The 20,079-nt window shown below is 42.5% G+C and overlaps 1 non-coding gene across 1 annotated transcript; it reads left to right on the top strand.

The window, feature by feature from the left end:
• Nucleotides 1-19,678: 19,678 nt before the first annotated feature.
• On the top strand, nt 19,679-19,785 carry LOC141135729 (U6 spliceosomal RNA). The gene has a single exon (XR_012243588.1). It is a non-coding gene; the product is annotated as a U6 spliceosomal RNA (small nuclear RNA).
• Nucleotides 19,786-20,079: the final 294 nt, after the last annotated feature.

The raw sequence follows: 20,079 nt of genomic DNA, 5'->3' as shown, positions 1-20,079 counted from the left end.
TAACTGTGTTCCCTAGATGTGTTCTAACTGTGAGGGGGGTGGGACTGACTAGGGGAGGAGAGAGATCAGTGTTCATACTCACTATGAACACACGATCTGTCTCCTCTTCCTTGACAGAACCAGGATTTGTGTGTTTACACACACAGATCCCGGTACTCGCTCTGTCACGAGTGATCGTGGGTGCCCGGCAGTCTACACGCCCATCGGGCATTCGCATTGGCTCCAGGCACACGCTGCGGGCGCACGCCTCCTACAGCGACTTAAAGGGCCGACATTCAGCTACGATGGCTCGCCCAGGGGAGCCATTCTGCCGCAGTATAACTGCGGCGGCCAGTTGGGAACCAGTTAAATAATCTTTCAAACAATTTCAGCTTTTTAAAAAATACAGAAGTGCCAGAACCACAACACTGTAGTGATACGTACATATATATATATATATATATATATATATATATATATATATATTTATTTATGCATAATGTTATTTTTTCTCCACCTTCTGCTAGCTTGGTATACTATATTCTTCATCATCTTCATCCTAATGGTGTGATATTCTAAAGCTAAACATGTAACTAACACAATTACCGAATGAGAACAAAAATGGGGTGGGACTTTACATGTACATTCCAGGTTCTAATAGATACACATACCAAATAGGCTTAAAAAATAAACAAATCTTTAATTTCCATATACAAATGGTTAGCTTTAAAAAAAAGTTGCATACAACTGGTTAAAACCACAGTTATGCCACGTACACACGAGCGGACTTTCCGGCATACTTGGTCCGGCGGACCAGAGTCCGCTGGACAATCCGACCGTGTGTAGGCTCCGGCGGACTTTTGGGAAAAACCGAGTGATGTTGACCACGCCTCCTAAAACGTCACAGTCCCAGCATGCCCAGGGACTGTGACGTCATAAGGGGGCGGGGTCTCCGCCTATATAAGTCACAACGGAGCGCTCAGAGAGCAGTCCAGCCGGAGAGAGAGTCGTGTCAACATCTGGAGAAGAGAAGAGGGAAGAAGACAAGAAGCCCAGAAGTCCGGACCTCCGCTGGCAAAAGAGCGGCATGAAGACAGCGGAGGAGCCAGCAGAAGAACTGGAACACCGGGAGAAGAGGTCAGAGAGAGCGGAGAAGAACCAACCGGACGCCGGGAGAAGAGGAACCAGAGGGACCCCCGAAGCCGGAAGAAGACCCCCGAAGCCAGAGGAAGACCCCCCCGGAGCTGTTTAATAAATTATTTTAAAAACCTGTGTAGTGTATTTTATTATTGACACTTTTTCCCTAGGTGAATGGGTAGGGGTACCATGTACCCCATACTCATTCACATAGGGTGGGGGGCCGGGATCTGGGGGCCCTATTATAGGGGGCTCCCGGATTCTGATAAGCCCCCCGCCCGCAGACCCCGACAACCAACGGCCAGGGTTGTCGGGAAGAGGCCCTTGTCCTCATCAACATGGGGACAAGGTGCTTTGGGGTGGGGGGGCCCCGCAGGGTGCCCCTCCCCCAAAGCACCCACACCCCATGTTGAGGGCATGCGGCCTGGTACGGTTCAGGAGGGGGGGCGCTCGCTCGTCCCCACCCCCTTTCCTGACCGGCCAGGCTGCGTGCTCGGATCGGGGTCTGGTATGGATTTTAGGGGGGCCCCACGCCATTTTTTCGGCGTAGGGGGTTCCCTTTATAACCCATACCAGACCTAAGGGCCTGGTATGACCCACGACAGGGCTCGCAAGGTGTCAATCTCGCCGAGAAAAGCGGCAAGATTGACTTTCTTTTCTAGTCCCGTCGTACCTGAGTCACGTTCAAAATGAACGGACTTGTCCATTTGTGGGCAAGTCCATTCATTCTGAAAGTCCGGCGAAAGTCTGTCGGAAAGACGGGCGGACCTAGCCCGCTGGTCGTGTGTGGGAAAGTCCATCCGTTTAAAAGTCCAGCTCACCTGGCGGACAAAGTCCGGCGGAAAGTCTGCCAGACCAAGTATGCCAGAAAGTCCGATCGTGTGTACGCGGCATTACTGTAAGTCTATCCAGGATGTACTGGTCCTGGCTGAAGAATGAAGGCGTACTGGCGTACGCGTTTCGCGGTGAGTCCCGCTTCATCAGGGCCTTAGATTGGAGCACAAATTTGTATATATACTGCAAAGATATACAAACATATTATTGACAAATAACGTATAATTACATTGCCAAGAAATATTAATCATTAAAAAATTTCAATATACTGAGTCATGTTGCTTTAAATTTTTTTAACGGTATCCTAATTGAGCTGGTTACATACGCCAAAGCATGTCATGGGCAAAGAGAGTGGGCAGGGAGGACAAAAAAGGGGGAAAGAAAAAAAGGTGGGGGAGTGGGGAGCAAGAAAATCTTACCTTAAACAACCAAAAGGAGCCAGAACTGGGTCAAAAGAGTGTCCCAAGTTACAAGAGGCAAAATTGAAGAGTGAATCACTCCACAACTAAGCTTTTGCTTTTCCTTGCAGCATAGGTGGAATCGTGAAACGCCAAATGCCTGTAACAGCTTGTAAACGCATGTAAACAGGGTAACTAGTGTTTAGCCGCATTTTGTTTACAGGTGTTTTTCATTTTTGACAATTAAAAAAAAAAATAAATGCTCCTTAACGCAAACGCGGCTAAGCGTGGCATGTAAACGCAGCAAAAAGTACATTTTTAAACATTGTTTACTATCTGTCAAGTTAAATAGTTCAGGAGAGGTTTTAAAACATCCCGTGTACGTTCCCTAGGTAAGGTCTAAGGCAGGCCATACATGGGTCGAATTTTGAAAGAATTTTCTTTCGAAAATCTTATCTAAGAATTTTAGTTCGAATTTTGCACCATTAGTGGGCTGCAGCAACAGCTGATTTTTGTGTGGCCATCGAATTTGAGTAATCAGGTATGTTGGAATTTTTTAAAAAAACAAACAGGTTTCTAATTAATGATGGGAAAATCGTGCAAGAAATGTAGTCGAAAAAAAATAAATGCGCAAGAAAGTATGTAAATGTAATCGAAAAAGAAATGTGAAAGAAAAGAAAATTCCCGGGAAGAAAAGAAGATTCCCAGTCATGAAAATTCTTGGTTGGTGGAATTTCAAATTCAATGGTGGCACCATCAGATCACAAAACGCACAAAATTCGACCATGTATGGCCAGCCTAAGTGATGGGGGGGAGGGGGAATAGTTAGTGGTGTGTTTTTTTACCTTAATGCATGGAAAACACCTATATTTTCAAACCATTTTATTTTGTTAGTCAACCCCATCTAAATCTACTAGTCCACCTAACACTACCCTCTCCCCAGTTTGACAAGGCTGCAGTCCAAAGGTTTCTTCGCTGCTCCTCAATAGTGTGGATCTATCTTACGACAGGACATCTAAGGATTGATATACTGAAATATATTACATTTTTGTTTTTTTAAATACACCTGAGCACACGTGATTATTAGGAGTCAGGTGCTTAGCTGTTGTCAACCTGCAACAGAAAGTGTCGTTACTGACAAGATGTAAAGTACATTTCCCATTTCATCTTCCAGGACAACACGTGAGAGTGGCTCCACCCACCTAAAACAGGAAACACATCATCCACAATCAAATAAAAAGAGCACAGTCACCCAGTGTCCTCAGTATTTGTGTTTCCTCCAGCCTAGCAGGAACACTTAAATGATTTGTTACAGCAGACTTCATCTGGTCAGCAAAGCTACACTATGCAGTCTGATTCTGCCATGACACCTGCTATGAATCTGGCAGATGGCTCCAAGGTAGGTTGTTTTGAGGTTTTTTTTTTCTATACAGTCAGGTCCATAAATATTGGGACACAATTCTAATCTTTTTGGCTCTATACACCACTACAATGGATTTAAAATGAAACAAACAAGATGTGCTTTAACTGCAGACTTTCAGCTTTAATTTGAGGGTATTTACATCCAAATCACGTGAACGGTGTAGGAATTACAACAGTTTGTATATGTGCCTCCCACTTTTTAAGGGACCAAAAGTAACGGGACAATTGGCTACTCAGCTGTTCCATGGCCAGGTGTGTGTTATTCTGGAACCCATGGAGCTCAAGGTGATAGAAGTCTAGACCTAAGCACACCACTAGAGTGCATAGCAGATACTGGTAACCCATAATGAGTACAGCTTCAGCTCCTAGACATAACCAAATATTTAAGACAGAAGCAAATATGAGTCTCCTTAATATACTTCATATTTAATCAATGTATATACACAGTGATTGCAGTACACCTAAATTGCTTTACATAGCCCACAGTAAGGTGGGAGACAGACAAAGCCTCCCAGCTCATAAGTCCAAATCTAGTGATAAATGAAAGCTGCTGACACCTTTTGGAAGAGGTGGTAACCACAGCAGAGCAATTAGAAGGCCAACACCTGCAGGCATTAAGGAGCAATCATTAAACACAGGTTTGTCTATGCAACCCTTGCATAGAGGCTAAGCCCAGGAGCATGAAAATTAAATGTTGCAGGATACACCTTTAATGTTTCCAGTTCAGCCTAGGGGTGGATTATTAACTAAATGCAAGTACAGAAAGTCCTGATTAAATCACAGCAGACCCCACTAAGCCGTCACCTCCCCTTGCTGGAATAAAAGGAGAGTGTAATTGATGGTAAAACATGGAGTAAGCTGACCCCAGTAGCCCTGCACATGCACAAGTGTATGTAGGAAGGAATTAACAGGTTGCAGCTTATGCTGATCTCTGAATCTTGCCAGCACTCTGCTTTGCAGATTGACAAGCGTTAGGACCTCTGCCTCCAAAATTTCCCCACTAATGGTGGACAGAACACAAAGCAAATTCACCATGTGTTTGTAGGAGGCAAGCAAACACCCATAGCAACCAATACCCAAAGAGAGGACATCCTCATAGGGGTAACCCCACACTGTGCCTCCCCACAGTACGGGTATAGTAGGAAGGAGAGCTACAGTCAGGTCCATAAATATTGGGACATCGACACAATTCTAATCTGGCTCTTTACACCACCACAATGGATTTGAAACAAACAAGATGTGCTTTAACTGCAGACATTCAGCTTTAATTTGAGGGTATTTACATCCAAATCAGGTGAACGGTGTAGGAATTACAACAGTTTGTATATGTGCCTCCCACTTTTTAAGGGACCAAAAGTAATGGGATAGATTAACAATCATCCATCAAACTTTCACTTTTTAATACTTGGTTGCAAATCCTTTGCAGTCAATTACAGCCTGAAGTCTGGAACGCATAGACATCACCAGACACTGGGTTTCATCCCTGGTGATGCTCTGCCAGGCCTCTACTGCAACTGTCTTCAGTTTCTGCTTGTTCTTGGGGCATTTTCCCTTCAGTTTTGTCTTCAGCAAGTGACATGCATGCTCAATCGGATTCAGGTCAGGTGATTGACTTGGCCATTGCATAACATTCCACTTCTTTCCCTTAAAAAACTCTTTGGTTGCTTTTGCAGTATGCTTCGGGTCATTGTCCATCTGCACTGTGAAGTGCCATCCAATGAGTTCTGAAGCATTTTGCTGAATATGAGCAGATAATATTGCCCGAAACACTTCAGAATTCATCCTGTTGCTTTTGTCAGCAGTCACATCATCAATAAATACAAGAAAACCAGTTCCATTGGCAGCCATACATGCCCACACCATGACACTACCACCACCGTGCTTCACTGATGAGGTGGTATGCTTTGGATCATGAGCAGTTCCTTTCCTTCTCCATACTCTTCTCCTCACATCACTCTGGTACAAGTTGATCTTGGTCTCATCTGTCCATAGGATGTTGTTCCAGAACTGTGAAGGCTTTTTTAGATGTTGTTTGGCAAACTCTAACCTGGCCTTGCTGTTTTTGAGGCTCACCAATGGTTTACTTCTTGTGGTGAACCCTCTGTATTCACTCTGGTGAAGTCTTCTCTTGATTGTTGACTTTGACGCACATACACCTACCTCTTGGAGAGTGTTCTTGATCTGGCCAACTGTTGTGAAGGGTGTTTTCTTCACCAGGGAAAGAATTCTTCGGTCTTCCACCACAGTTGTTTTCTGTAGTCTTCCGGGTCTTTTGGTGTTGCTGAGCTCACCGGTACGTTCTTTCTTTTTAAGGATGTTCCAAACAGTTGATTTGGCCACACCTAATGTTTTTGCTATCTCTCTGATGGGTTTGTTTTGTTTTTTTCAGCCTAATGATGGCTTGCTTCACTGATAGTGACAGCTCTTTGGATCTCATATTGAGAGTTGACCGCAACAGATTCCAAATGCAAATAGCACACTTGAAATGAACTCTGGACCTTTTATCTGCTCCTTGTAAATGGGATAATGAGACCTTCTGATAGATGTATAATGTATCTGTAGCCAGAGACTAGGCTATATCTATGACATGTGAATTGTTGGTTTGGTGGCATAGGCATCAGTAGCATATTATTGCTTGTGGGTATTAGATGAATACACTATGAATCTGACCTCATGCTTCAGCTGTACGTTATGTCTCCTATGTATTTAAATACTCGATATTGGAGCTTATGCTTGTGTTATTTGGTTTATATTCTTTTGGTACTATTGTGGATCATGCCTCATATGTTATTCAATTTCTTGACTCTGCATATGGTCTGCTTGAAGTATAGCCCTCATTTGTATGTGTGGAATTATGAATTTGGGAGGCTTTTACCTGACCTTTACATTGTCATGTGCAATCTGCTAATTGTTGTCTTGATGCATTAATGTACATTGACAACAGGGATGTAATTGGTTTAGAGATAAACTTTATGCAATGTCTTAGTAAGTACATCTGTGCATGCATATATACATACATGTTCCACCACCTATTACATTATGTGTATGTGGAGAGATATAGCTATAGATATTTGATATTACATTAGTCAACTTTGTGAGATGCGCCTTGTTGCAGAAGGTTCTGCAAGATTTGTTGTTGTTGTTGTTGTTTCTAGTATGAATACACCTCAATACTGGTCTTGTGTATTCTACAGGGTCCTTTTAATTTTATGTACATGAATTTGGAGGGCTTTTGTCTTTGCATATGTACTTGAAAGGTCCATGGAATTTTCTGCTGAGCTTTCATTCTACAGAGGATCAAATCCCTTACATTCAACACCCATTACAAGATACTCTCTCCATGCCTTAATCTGGTAAAGGGGATGGTTCAAGTCATCTACCATGAATGTGAACGGATGTAGAAAATTTTTTTTTCAAGCATATAACTTGTAAAGTAACTTAGGAGATTTCCTCTTCATATGTTGTTGTATTTTTGGTGTTCTTCCTCCGGTGGAGGTCTTAACATTGTAGTTGAATATGTGAAGCTATATCAATTGCAACACTGGGCCCTTTATATGGGGTTGTGTTGTCACTATAATCTTTCCTATCGTCTATGTTTTTATACAGTAGTAAAAACGTATATGTCTGGTGGTGTAAAGGGGTAATGGGCCATTTTGCTGCAGATGCAGGCCGCTCATTCATTTGATATGTACCTTGCAGCACATTTATATGTGGGGTAATGGGCAGGAATATGGCCTGTATAGGGTTATTACATTTTGCTATCACTCTAACCCTTTTACCTGACTGGGTATGTTTAAGTTCAGTACTACAGTATATGTTCAAATTACATCGGTACATCTCATTTACTCAGACATCCTAACAGAACAGCTATAGCAAGTCAATATGAATGTTCTATTACTGCTACAGGCTCAGCCCTCTGAAGTAAGGATCTGCATAACTTTACATGCACCAGTATCACAATGTGCCATATGGTACTGGAGTGGAGTCAGACTTCAAGCATTGGGCAGGGCTCCTGTCATTCGTAAAATAGTCAGGTTAATTATTTACTCAGTTCCTTTCCAAATACTGACATACCAGCATTTAGAGGGGGGAAAGGTCATAGGTATGGGCATATGCATTTTGGGTATGTATGGCATTGGGACAGAAATGTCCTAGAAAATACAAGGGCCTATTGTCTAGATGTCCTTCGGTATCTCTTGTATGAAGATTATCACCCCTGGCTTTGTTTTGTCGCACGGTCCCAGTTTTGGCTATAATGTGAGTAACCTTTTTGGCATGGCCCATTATGCCCAATTTCCCCCTTTTCTGCTGATTTTGTTAGACCCATGAAACTATATTGCTTTTCATACATTTTTTATAGAATTTAGATGCATCCGGCTCCTGAAGAGTGGATTGAAGTCCATGAAACGCAGCGTCGGGCCTACCTTTGATGCATCAAACACACATTGACCAATTTTCAGATGTTTTTTACTTCACATGACTTTTATCTTGCTTGGGGGATTAAGATGCATAATTGTACCTACCCATGTCCTATGGTTGTATATACATAGATTTATTGTTTATATGCGATTATTTTATGTCTAATGTTGCAATGCGTTTTTATGCCATGTTGATCATTGGTCCTTAATAAACATACATATGTTTGCACCTCTGTGAGTGTGATTGGGCTGCATCATGCGCACCTCATTTAAAGTCCCAACCTCCCCCCCTCTTTTTCATGATATTAAGGATGGGGGCGCAAACTTTCCCTTGCGTTCCAATTAAAGTCCTAAGTTCGCTTTTCCCCCCCCATTGCTTGCGAAGATTATTATGTAGGGTGTGAGTTATCATTGTATCTGAATGTCCTTGCATATTGCTCATATTCAGTTTAATTTTATTTACTATGCATGGTATAGCAGAGCTGTAAAGGACTAAGTAGGTTTCATAGTTGCTGTCTAATGCTAACCTGACTGCATGGAAGTACATGGGAAAGTCTCAAAAGTCCTTTCCCTAGAGCAGGGATATGCAATTAGCGGACGTTCAGCTGTTGCAAAACTACAAGTCCCATCATTCCTCTGCCTCTGGGTGTCATGCTTAAGGCTGTCAGAGTCTTATTATGCCTCATGGGACTTGTAGTTCTGCAACAGCTGGAGGTCCGCTAATTGCATATCCCTGCCCTAGAGGAAAAGATGGTGGCCAGGGCCTAGGCACATACCTAGGTTTATGACGTTGGTTTTTCCTTCCTTCCCCATACTGCCTGTAGTGATCCAGGAATCCCTATGGTGGGGAAAAGGTAAGGTTTTTCTTTACAGCCCTTAATAGCCAAAACCCTCTTGGTGGTGCAATGCTACACAGACAGCGCAAGTCTCCTCATAGGATACTCCTAGTCAACAATGATCTAATGCTCTAGGGCTCAATCCTACTCTCAGAGGCCACTGCATGGTTTAGTGACTAATCAGAATTTCAGCATGTCTTTCTTTCATACATTGTTGGACAAGGACAATTATTTTTAGGATATTTAGCCTTCACGAAATCCCACTATATGTTTATCCCAGACTGGTTACTTGGTATAATAGATCTGAGGTTCTGAATGCCTAGGCTTCGGGCTTATTTTCAAACCCTTCCTAAAAGAGGAAACAAAGCCATAGAACTATTTTATCTTAAGCAATCCAAATGATGGGGCACAGTAGAATGATACATAGGGGGTTATTTACCAAAGGAAAATCCACTTTGCACTGCACTGGAAGTAAAGTCGCTGTAGATCCGAGGAGGACATTCAAGGAAAATAAAAAACAGCATTTTAGCTTGCACATGATTGGATGATAAAATCAGCAGAGCCTCCACTCATTTCAGATCTACCCCTTAGATTGAGAGCAACTGCACTTCCAAGTGCATTTTCAGTGCACTTTCAAGTGCACTTGCAGTGCAAAGTGGATTTGCCTTTTGTAAATAACCCCCCTAGGATTTTATCTTAAGCAATACAAATGATGGGGAAAAAGTAAAGTAGCCTTTTGGTATTAATCACAGGACCCAAGTCAGTTGCTCAGGTGTCTAAGTACACTGTAGGCAGGTGGATCACGTTCACCTTTTCAGGGCACACTGTACATGATTTTAACACTCGAACTGCCCAGTGGATTTGGGTAATTTCTCAGGTCTTTGACCTCAACGTGGACAGAGAATTTGTAGTTTTTTTTTTTTTTTTAATTTAGTGGGATTTTATGGGCGCCAGGCAAATAAATTTAGACAAACATCAAGGTAAAAAGCATAAATGACATTTTATTGAGCATAAACAAGGTTTAAAAATTATGCTGGCTATGCATAATATAGAACCAACAGTGATACATAGCAACATAAAAAATGAGAGGTCACTCAGCACTATAGTCCCGACATGTTTCACCCGTTGGGGCTTCCTCAGGGGATATGTGTTGAGGGACCAAGATGGGTATATCACTGGATACAATAAAATACAATTAGAAGCCATCAAAATATTAGCCAAAAATGTATAATTAAGAGGAAAGAAAGATGTTAGCGACTGTCCAAAGCTAGATTGTTTAACTGTCAACTATTGGATAGTTACCTGCTATAAAGATAAAACCAGATGTAGGAGGATGGACATTGCACCGTACTGGGAAAGTTGGCCTGGGTGGGCCCAGATGAGGGCCATGAGACCGTGTCTGCCACATAAGAGAATAATGTGAATGGTGATGGAAAGATTGAAGTGTGGAATAGTCAAGGAGGGGGGGGAAGAGAGAAAGGGGAAGGGGGGAGGAAGAGCAGGGGGAGAAAAGGTGTAGGAAAGAAAAAAGAGAATGAGGAGGGGAAAATGAGAGAGGAAGGGGGAAAGGAAACAAGAAGGGAGAAAAGGGAGGAAGTGAGGGGATGTGGGAAGGGGGAAAAGGAAAAGAAAAGAAAAGGGAAAAAGGGGCACAAAGGGGAGGAAGGATGAAAATGTGGGAGGAATGAGGTGGGGAATGGGATGTGCGTGGAAACAATCGGAGGGTAATAATGGTGAGGAAAAGTGAGGTGATGGGGTGATAACTAGATTAAATAAGCCAGAAGGAAGAAATACTTACAAAGGACCAGTCTAAGGAAGGGAGATAAGGGCCATAATAAATGTCTATATTAATTAGTACTGAATATGGGGATGTATATGGGAAGAGAAAGCACTGCCATGATAAGGTTGATTTGGAAAGAAATGACATTTGCAAATACTATCAAATATATTGGTCATCCATATAGGACAGAGCCATAACCCTGTATACAGATCGTCTGTACCCACTTTCAAAGCGAAAAGTGGGAAGAAAGATTCCTTTAAAAGATGGTAACAGGTGCTTGTATTCAGTAAACAGTTAGCATGAACCAGCAATATTAAACAAAGAGCAGGAGGGTTTAAGAGGGGGGCAGAGCGGTAAAAAACAAACTTTTGTTGAGAGAAGTGACAACGGGGGAGTAATTTCAAGAAGTACCTTGTGCAGGGGAGAATTTGTAGTTTTGCCTCAACAGATCTACAAAGTCACCACCTGGTCTAATTTTCATAGGGTGTTTTGACACATCTGTATTGCTCTGCTGCCCTTTCAGGACTTAGCCTTGTAATATAGTTCCTGGAAGCAGTAGCCCACCCTAATAGGTTATTTCTGTTATTATTATACAGGATTTCTATAATGTCCTCTCATGTGCTGTCCTGGAAGATGAAATGGGAAAACTAAAGTTAGTTACCTGGTAACTCCATTTCCATTAATCTTCCAAGACAGCATGGACCCCCGCCCTATATTCTGTGTTGTATTGGGTTATTATGGTATTATGTTATTCCATTATTTGCCGTCGGTTCTTCCTTACTACTGAGGACATTGGGTGACTGTACTCTTTTTATATGACTGTGAATGATATGTTTCCTGTTTAAGGTAGAGGAGGCACTCTCACGTGCTGTCCTGGAAGATTAATGAAAATGGAGTTACCAGGTAACTAACTCTAGTTTTTGTACAGTAAAATATTATGGCAAAATGTGTAAAATAAAGATTTTGGGTTAAATGCGAAGCAGAGATGAAGGCAGTCATTGCTTACCATCATTGAAAGACTCAGTCACATCTCATCTGTCCTCTCAAAGAGTTGAAGGGTTACTTCCAGGTCATTCATCTTAAAAAGAGATTAGGAGATGATGTGAGATTTGTTCAATGAATTACTTCTTCCAGGTAATACCTCTATCTCTACAAGAGACCAGAGAGACTGCCAGCTGAAGTAATGCAGTGACGTGGGGAGGTTGTCACCCTATGCCCGGCACCTGAAAAAATATACTCATTTCACCTCTTAACCTCATTTCTAAAGTACAACATTTCAGTTACTTCCGCAATTTGACAAACATAGGCATGCATTGATTTTGTTTTAACAGTTTCAAAACAGTATTTAAAAGGATTGTTCACCTTTACAAAAAAAAACTGCCTATTCAGGTAAGGGATGTTTGTAGATTAAAACAAACTGTGCAGCTCTGACTAAAGATGACTAATATGCTTGTTATAGGTGTAGGCCATTTACTTACCTTATAAAGTCTGACTGGAATAGTCCCAGGACGTTGCTAAGTACTCTCTGGACATTGCTAAGTGAGGCCTAGTCATCACTGCTCACCTCCACCATCACAGGAGTGAGCTCTTTCTCTGATTCAAACCCCTCACATACTCTTTCTCTCCCCTGATGCAGTAGCTCTGAGCTCAGCATTTGAGAGCTCAATCCTGTGATGGTTGAGCTTAACAACATTCTGGGAGTATTCCAGTCATGTTTCATAAGGTATGTTAATGTCCTACACCTATAGCAAGGTTATTATTTAAGCTTAGTCAGAGCTGCACAGTTTGTTTTTATCTACAGATACCCCTTATATGTGTGTCCTGTTATATTTATTATTACTAGAAAATTCTTTTGCCCATGGGCTCAAATGACCGTTGAAAAATTTGCCCATCTCTATAAACGTGTTATGGTTTACATACAAAAGAAAGCTGACTTTACTTTTCATTTTTAATCATCCTCCCAGCAAATTTTCCTTCCTTGTACAATGAATGTCACAGTTTATAATATGGTGGTGCTGTGCTGAGGGAAAGTTAGCAGTGGGTGTACTCTCTCTCAGTGAGAGCCAGCACAATTATCCAAAACTCTACAGCCTGAAAATATGAGCTGAGGGAAAGCATCCACCAGCCATGCTTACAATGCAATGATGATGGAGATCTGTGATCCAAGGACTTGTGCTCATTGAAATGAGAAAATGAATATGTGAATAGTAATGGAGTGGGCACACACATTACCGCTCATTGGAATACTGATTTATTGGTGTTTAACATGGCAATAATAATTAAGACTGCCTTTAGTGCTGTTTATGACTTTTGCTGTCATTCCAGACTTGGAACACAAATATTTACTGATATGCTTGAATATATTTTGCAAGGGCTGCTCGTTCATTTTGAAAACCAGATGCTCCCTTCACACATTTAAAACAGAATACAGTTAACAGTTCTCTCCCTGTGCTTGTTATGTCATGGTAAGGTTACTGAAAAAAAAAAAAAAAAAAAAACTATTCTTTTTTGGCAATGATTCTAACTTATTAGTTATGTCATGGTAAGGTTACTGAAAAAAAAAAAAAAAAAAAAAAAAAACTATTCTTTTTTGGCAATGATTCTAACTTATTAGTTAGCTTCAGTTTCCAAATATCTTCACATACTGTATGTAAATGAATAACCTTTGACTAACCAATTGTTTTTTTTCTATAACTTTCTGTTTATTGAAGGTTTATACGTACTGTATACAGTAAATATGATAACACACCGCCATATAACATAATACACTTAAAGCGGAACTCCTATGCTTTACACACAAGGAAGCTGCCATCTTAGTCCAAGTTTGATCTGTAGTTGTCATGGTGCTGTATGTAGGATCAGTTATGACACCAGCCTTTTGATGGTTTTGAAAGCATAAAGCTGCTGGGACGGTTTTGTTGAATCACTTGAACTCCGGAAGATTTACCTCCTTTCATGACTTCATGACCAGGCCATTTTGTGCGATACGGCACTGTATTACTTTAACTGACTATTGCGTGGTCATGCAACACTGTACCCAAACAAAATTGATGTCCTTTTTTTCCTACAAATAGAGCTTTCTTTTGGTGGTAGTTGATCACCTCTTCATTTTTATTTTTGAGCTATAAACAAAAATTTCTTTTTTACTTTCTGCTATAAAACATATGTAAAAAAATCAAATTATTTGATAAATGTAGGCTGATATGTATTCTGTATATATGTAATCCCATTAATCATATATTGATTGGTTTGCGCAAAAGTTATAGTGCCTACAAATTATGGGATATATACTGGAATTTGTATTTATTTTTAATTTTTTTTTTACTAGTAATGGCAGCAGTTAGCAACTTATAGCGGGACTGCGATATTGCGGTGGACATTCGGACACTAACTGACACTTTTGACACTTTTTGTGAACCAGTTTTACTAATACAGTGATCAGTGCTAAAAATATGCACTGTCACCGTACTAATGACAGTGGCTGGGAAAAGGTTAAACATCTAGGGCAATCAAAGGGTTAAATGTGTGCCTAGCCAGCGTATTAGTGTACTGTGTTAGGTGATTTTACTAGGGGAAGTAATATATTTTATTCCCTGCTTTGCGGGGGAAAGAAAATCTATTATGTCCCCCCTGACAGGACAGGTTTCTGCCTTGTTTACATAGGCGGAGCCCTGTCCTGTGTAAATTCATGACGATCATCAGGTGCCAGCGATAATCCATTGGCTGGCACCTGGCGATCAACATCTGCTGTGTTTAATCACAGCAGGGCAGGTTGCCGGCAGTGCGCCCACCTGTTACCCGGAAGTGTCAGATCACATACCAGATATGTGATCTGGTGCAGCCGAGCCACCTTGCTGCCATTTATCTGTGTTATACGGTCGGCAAACAGCTAATGGATATTGAGATGGACATTCGGACATTAACTGACACTTTTGACACTTTTTGGCAACCAGTGACACTAATACAGTGATCAGTGCTAAAAATATGCACTGTCACTGTACTAATGACCAGTGGCTGGGAAGGGGTTAAACATCTAGGCCAAGCAAAGGGTTAAATGTGTGCCTAGCCAGTGTTTTGATGTACTGTGTTAAGTGCTTTTACTAGGGGAAGTAATGGATTTTATTCCCTGCTTTGTGGGAAAGAAAATCTATTACTTTCCCGCTGACAGGACAGGGCTCTGCCTTGGTTACATAGGCAGAGCCCTGTCCTGTATAAATTCACAACGATCGCCGGCTGATAATCCATTGGCTGGCACCCGGTGATTGACATCTGCTGTGTTTAATTACAGCACGGTGGGGTCACCGGCGGCACGTGCATGCTCCCTATCTGAAAATGTCGTATCACATACTAGGTGTGTGATCTGGCACAGCCAAGCTGCCTTGCTGCCATATATCTGTGTTATCCGGTTGGCAAATGCTTAATGGCATGCCTTCAATGTAAGGCTTCGTTCACGCCATACGTACATGAAAACTGATGGAAAAAATGCACAAATTTCACTGGCAGAGACACCAATCTACATCAGTTTTATGTGCGTTTCAGTGATAAAAGAAGAATGGGGCAGGAGAAAGCTACGGGACATAGGGCTTTGGAGAGAGATAAGAAAACACTGCAGATATATGTGCCCAGCTCAAATTTCATTCATCGGGTTTACATCCACTTTAAGTAAAATGTGTTGTAATGCTTTGTGGTCTTTGAGAGGAATCTTAATAGGCAACATTTAGTAGTGATAGATTATTTTACCTATCCATGACATTTACAGACTCTTTGAAAATATTTTTAAAATTTATTAAATGGTGGGCGGTAATTGGAGTTATATCAATTGGAAACCTAGGATGTGAAAAATGAATTTCACAATATTTTATTACCGTATTTATCGGCGTATAACAGGCACTTTTTTCCCCTTAAAATCAGGGGAAAATCGCGGGTGCGCGTTATACGCCGATCCCCTGCGATCCTGAGCTTCAAAATTGGCGACCACGATTTGAAAACGGCGCCGCCGGCGCCGAAATACACAGAGCCGGTACTTGGCTCTTCTCGGCCACTTTCTGCTTCACTCGAGCGCCGCCCGAACCTAGCCGAGTGTACTCGGCTAGGTTCGGATAGCTTCGCTCACAGTCACGCCCATCCCGGGCGGGACTACGAGTGGAGCCGAAAGGGAACGAGAGCTGCCGAGAAGAGCCGAGGACCGGCTCTGTGTATTTCGGCGCCGGCGGCGCCATTTTCAAATCGCGGTCGGCGATTTTGAAGCTCAGGATCGCAGGGGATCACAGGATCGCAGGGGAGCGGTGCCATTTTCAAACTGCGAGCTGCAAGGCTGCACTGGGGCAAGGCTGCACTGGGGCAAGGCTGCACTGGGGAAGGCTGCACTGACAAGGCTGCACTGACAAGGCTGCACTGACATGGCTACACTGGGGCAAGGCTGCACTGAGAAGGCTGCAATTATGTAAGTTTTTTTTCCCTTAAACTTCCCTCCTAAAAGTTTTTTTCCTTAAAATTCCCTCCTAAACTTGGGGTGCGTGTTATACGCCGATAAATACGGTATATCTTTTGGTAAGTGTAGGATGATTGCAAAGTGAAAAGTGTGTTAGTTGGTATGTTTATAGGTAAGGCTTCAGTTTTGGTTAGCTTGAGTGTATATGATGATAGACAGGAGAATGTCGAGAGTTCCTTGAGTAAGTTGGGTAAGAAGAGCAAAGGATTTATTAGGGAAATACAATATTGTTAGTGAAAATAGAAAGTTTAAATTGATTGTGATTTAGATACCAGTACAGTAATGTCATTGGAGTTCAGATATGGGCAGCTAAAGGTTATGTGGAAAGTACAAGGAAGAGAAGGCCAGGGAAAATCCTTGCCTGCTACTGATATGGACTGGAAACAGCAGTGAAAGGGTGTGAGGGAATTTAATGGATGCTAAAGGAGTAGTGTACAGCTAATAAAAAAGGGCAATGGAGACCTGTGCTTTGTACTGTAGAGTAGATAGTATAAAAGGTCAACTAAGACGGTCAAATGCCTTTTCAGTGTTGAGGTTCAAAAGTAGTTGCAATTTACTACATCATAAAGATCAATAGTGTGTCTGATATTGTATAAAGATCAATAGTGTGTCGAATGGAGACAAAGCCCACCTGATATGAATGGATCAATTTAGGTAGAATAACATCCAAGCGAAGAGCCAAACTTTTGGTAAATGTTTTTAAATCCAAATTTAAAAAGCCCATGGTTCTATAAATAGTGCACATTTGTGGTCTTTACCAGGTTTAGGGATAATGATGACATGGGAGTAAAGCATGGAGGTCAGAATAGGTTGGGATGTATACTTTTTCTACCTAAGATACAAACACTTGTTTGAAAGTTCTATAATACAGATAACATGCAGCCTCGGGACGTAGGGCTTTCCCAGTAGGTAGTTTTATTACCTGATCTATTTCTTGTGTGGTAATAGATGTGTTGAGAGAATCCAGATCAGTCTGGGTTAATTTAGGAAGGTCCCACTGGAAGGGATAGGAAGCCAGCAATGAGTGTTGGATCTTGGGTGTTATGTGCTGATTTCTCCAGAGTATATATATATATATATATATATATATATATATATATATATATATATATATATATATACATACATACTAGGTGTGTCTATAAAGTTTAGTGAATGGTCCAATATCTCAAGAGCAACATGGGCCAGGTGCATGCACATGGTTATCCAGAGACACGTTGAGAAGTGCAGAGCGTGGAGTACATGTGACCATCAGGGTAAACCCACTGCGGGCAGTCAAACACAATCAGTGTGAAAGGTTGGGTCACAGTGCAATGGGACAATGAGTGAACATCAAGTTCTGCTACAAATTGGGGAAATGGTGATGAACACGCAGACATCTCAAGTCTCCCGCAAGGTGCAGAAGCCTCCCGCATTTCGGGGGCGGCTCCCATACACCCGCAAGTGCTGCCCAATATCCCGGCTGCGGGGCTGATCCTGTATGGTCCCCTGGTTCACAGTGGGGGATGATTGGTGTAGCAAGAAGGACAGCTGTGAACACCAATCTCCCTGTATAGCTGACATCCGCTTCTCCTTCTCTCCCTCCTGCGGCTGATGGCTAAAAAGCTATACAGGGAGATCAGTAATCACAGCTGTCCCTCCTGCTGCACCGATCATTCCCCCGGCTGTTCCCTGTATCCTCCTCCTCCAGCCCCCCTCCATGTCCTTCTCCCCCGTACTTCTACAGCTCCCCTCCGTGTCCTTCTCCCCCTTCATCTCCAGCTGCCTGTCCTCCTCCTCCGCTCCCCCTCCGTGTCCTTCAACCCCCTACTTCTCCAGCTCCCTGTCCTCCTCCTCCACCCCCCCCCCCCCTCGTTGCCCACAGCCACCTTCCCTCCTCTCCCACCAGCTGTGGGGATCTGTCAGGATGGAGAGCGGAGCAAGGGACCGGTCATTTACCCTCCCCTGCCTTTTCTGAATTGGACACAGTAAACAATATCACTCCTGTGTCCTGTGTAAACTGAGCAGAGTAACCTGAGTGTTGCTCTGCTCAGTTTATGAATGGACAGGAGACGCTGTCTTCTGTCCATTCATCTTCAATGCTGAGAAAGGGACTGGGGAATCTGTGTCCTCAGCCTCTTTCTCTGTCTCAAAGGGGAGATGTCAGGGTTCTATTTAGACCCCTGATATCTTAACAAAGCCCCCCACCCCCAACAGGGTTGATTAAAAAAAATGCAAAAAATTTAAAAAAATGTAATTGTAAACAAAAATTATAAAAAATTAAATTATAAAAAAAATATGTATAAGTATAAAAAATTATACTGACACCACCCCTCTGCCCTACCAACACTGTCCACGGTCTCATCCCCACAACCATTGCCTGGTGGTTGTGGGGGTCTGCGGGAGGGGGGCTTATTGGAATCTAGAAGCCCCCTTTAACAAGGGGACCCCCAGATCCCGGCCCCCCTGTTTGAAATGGTAACGGGTACATTGTACCCGTACCATTTCACAAAAAAAGTGTGAAAATGGTAAAAAAAAAACACACACCATGGGAGAAGTCCCTTATTAAAAAATAACAGGGGACTTACCTGTGACCCTGCCCCCCTCTGATGCACGGGGACATCCCTATGGCTTCCCCTGTAGTGTCAGAGGGGGCGGGGCCATCCGGTCCGCCCCCCTCTGATGCACGGGGACATCCCTATGGCTTTCACAATTTTACACTTTTTTTGTGAAATGGTACGGGTACAATGTACCCGTTACCATTTCAAACGGGGGGGGGGGCGGAATCTGGGGGTCCCCTTGTTAAAGGGGCTTCCAGATTCCGATAAGACCCCCACCCGCAGACCCCCACAACCACCGGGCAAGGGTTGTGAGGATGAGGCCCTTCTCCCCATCAACATGGGGACAAGGTGCTTTGTGGGGCTACCCCAAAGCACCCTCCCAATATTGAGGGCATGTGGCCTGGTATGGTTCGGGGGGGGGCACTCGTCCCCCCTCTTTTCCTGCGGCCTGCCAGGTTGTATGCTCGGATAAGGGTCTGGTATGGAATTTTGGGTGTACCTCACGCCATTTTTAAAAAACATTTTGGCACGGGGTTCCACTTAAAATCCATACCAAACCTAAAGGGTCTGGTATGGATTTTGAGGGGGACCCCCACGCTATTTTTTTTTTAAATTTTGGCACGGGGTTCCCCTTAATATCCATACCAGACATGAAGGGCCTGGTATGGAATTTAGGGGGACCCTCATACATGTTTTTTTCTAATTTTGGTTCGGGGTTTCCCTGTGGGGGAATCCCATGCCATTTTTATCAATGAACTTTTATGTGTATTGCCGGACCGACAATTCATTATAGCCCCAGGAAGTTTTAAATGACTTTTTTTCCTTTAGAAATGTAATTTTGCAGTCCTCGCTTCGGCAGGACATATACTAAAATTGGAACGATACAGAGAAGATTAGCATGGCCCCTGCGCAAGGATGACACGCAAATTCGTGAAGCGTTCCATTAAAAAAAAAAAAAAAAAAAAAAAAAAAAAGAAATGTAATTTTGCTGTCAGACTGTTCTAAACACGGGAAACATGCGCCACTTTACAGGCATACTATAGACACCCACCAGGTACGAAATTTAAAGGAATATTACACTTTTATTGTTTCACTTCAAGCATTATTAAAATCACTACTCCCGAAAAAACAACCGTTTTTAAAACTTTTTTTTGCATTGATACATGTCCCCTGGGGCAGGACCCAGGTCCCCAAACACTTTTTAAGACAATACCATGCATATAAGCCTTTAAAATTAGCACGTT

Source organism: Aquarana catesbeiana, linkage group LG03 (assembly GCF_042186555.1).
Source record: "Aquarana catesbeiana isolate 2022-GZ linkage group LG03, ASM4218655v1, whole genome shotgun sequence".
Lineage (NCBI taxonomy): Eukaryota > Metazoa > Chordata > Amphibia > Anura > Ranidae > Aquarana > Aquarana catesbeiana.
This window is presented reverse-complemented; position numbering and strand designations above follow the sequence as displayed.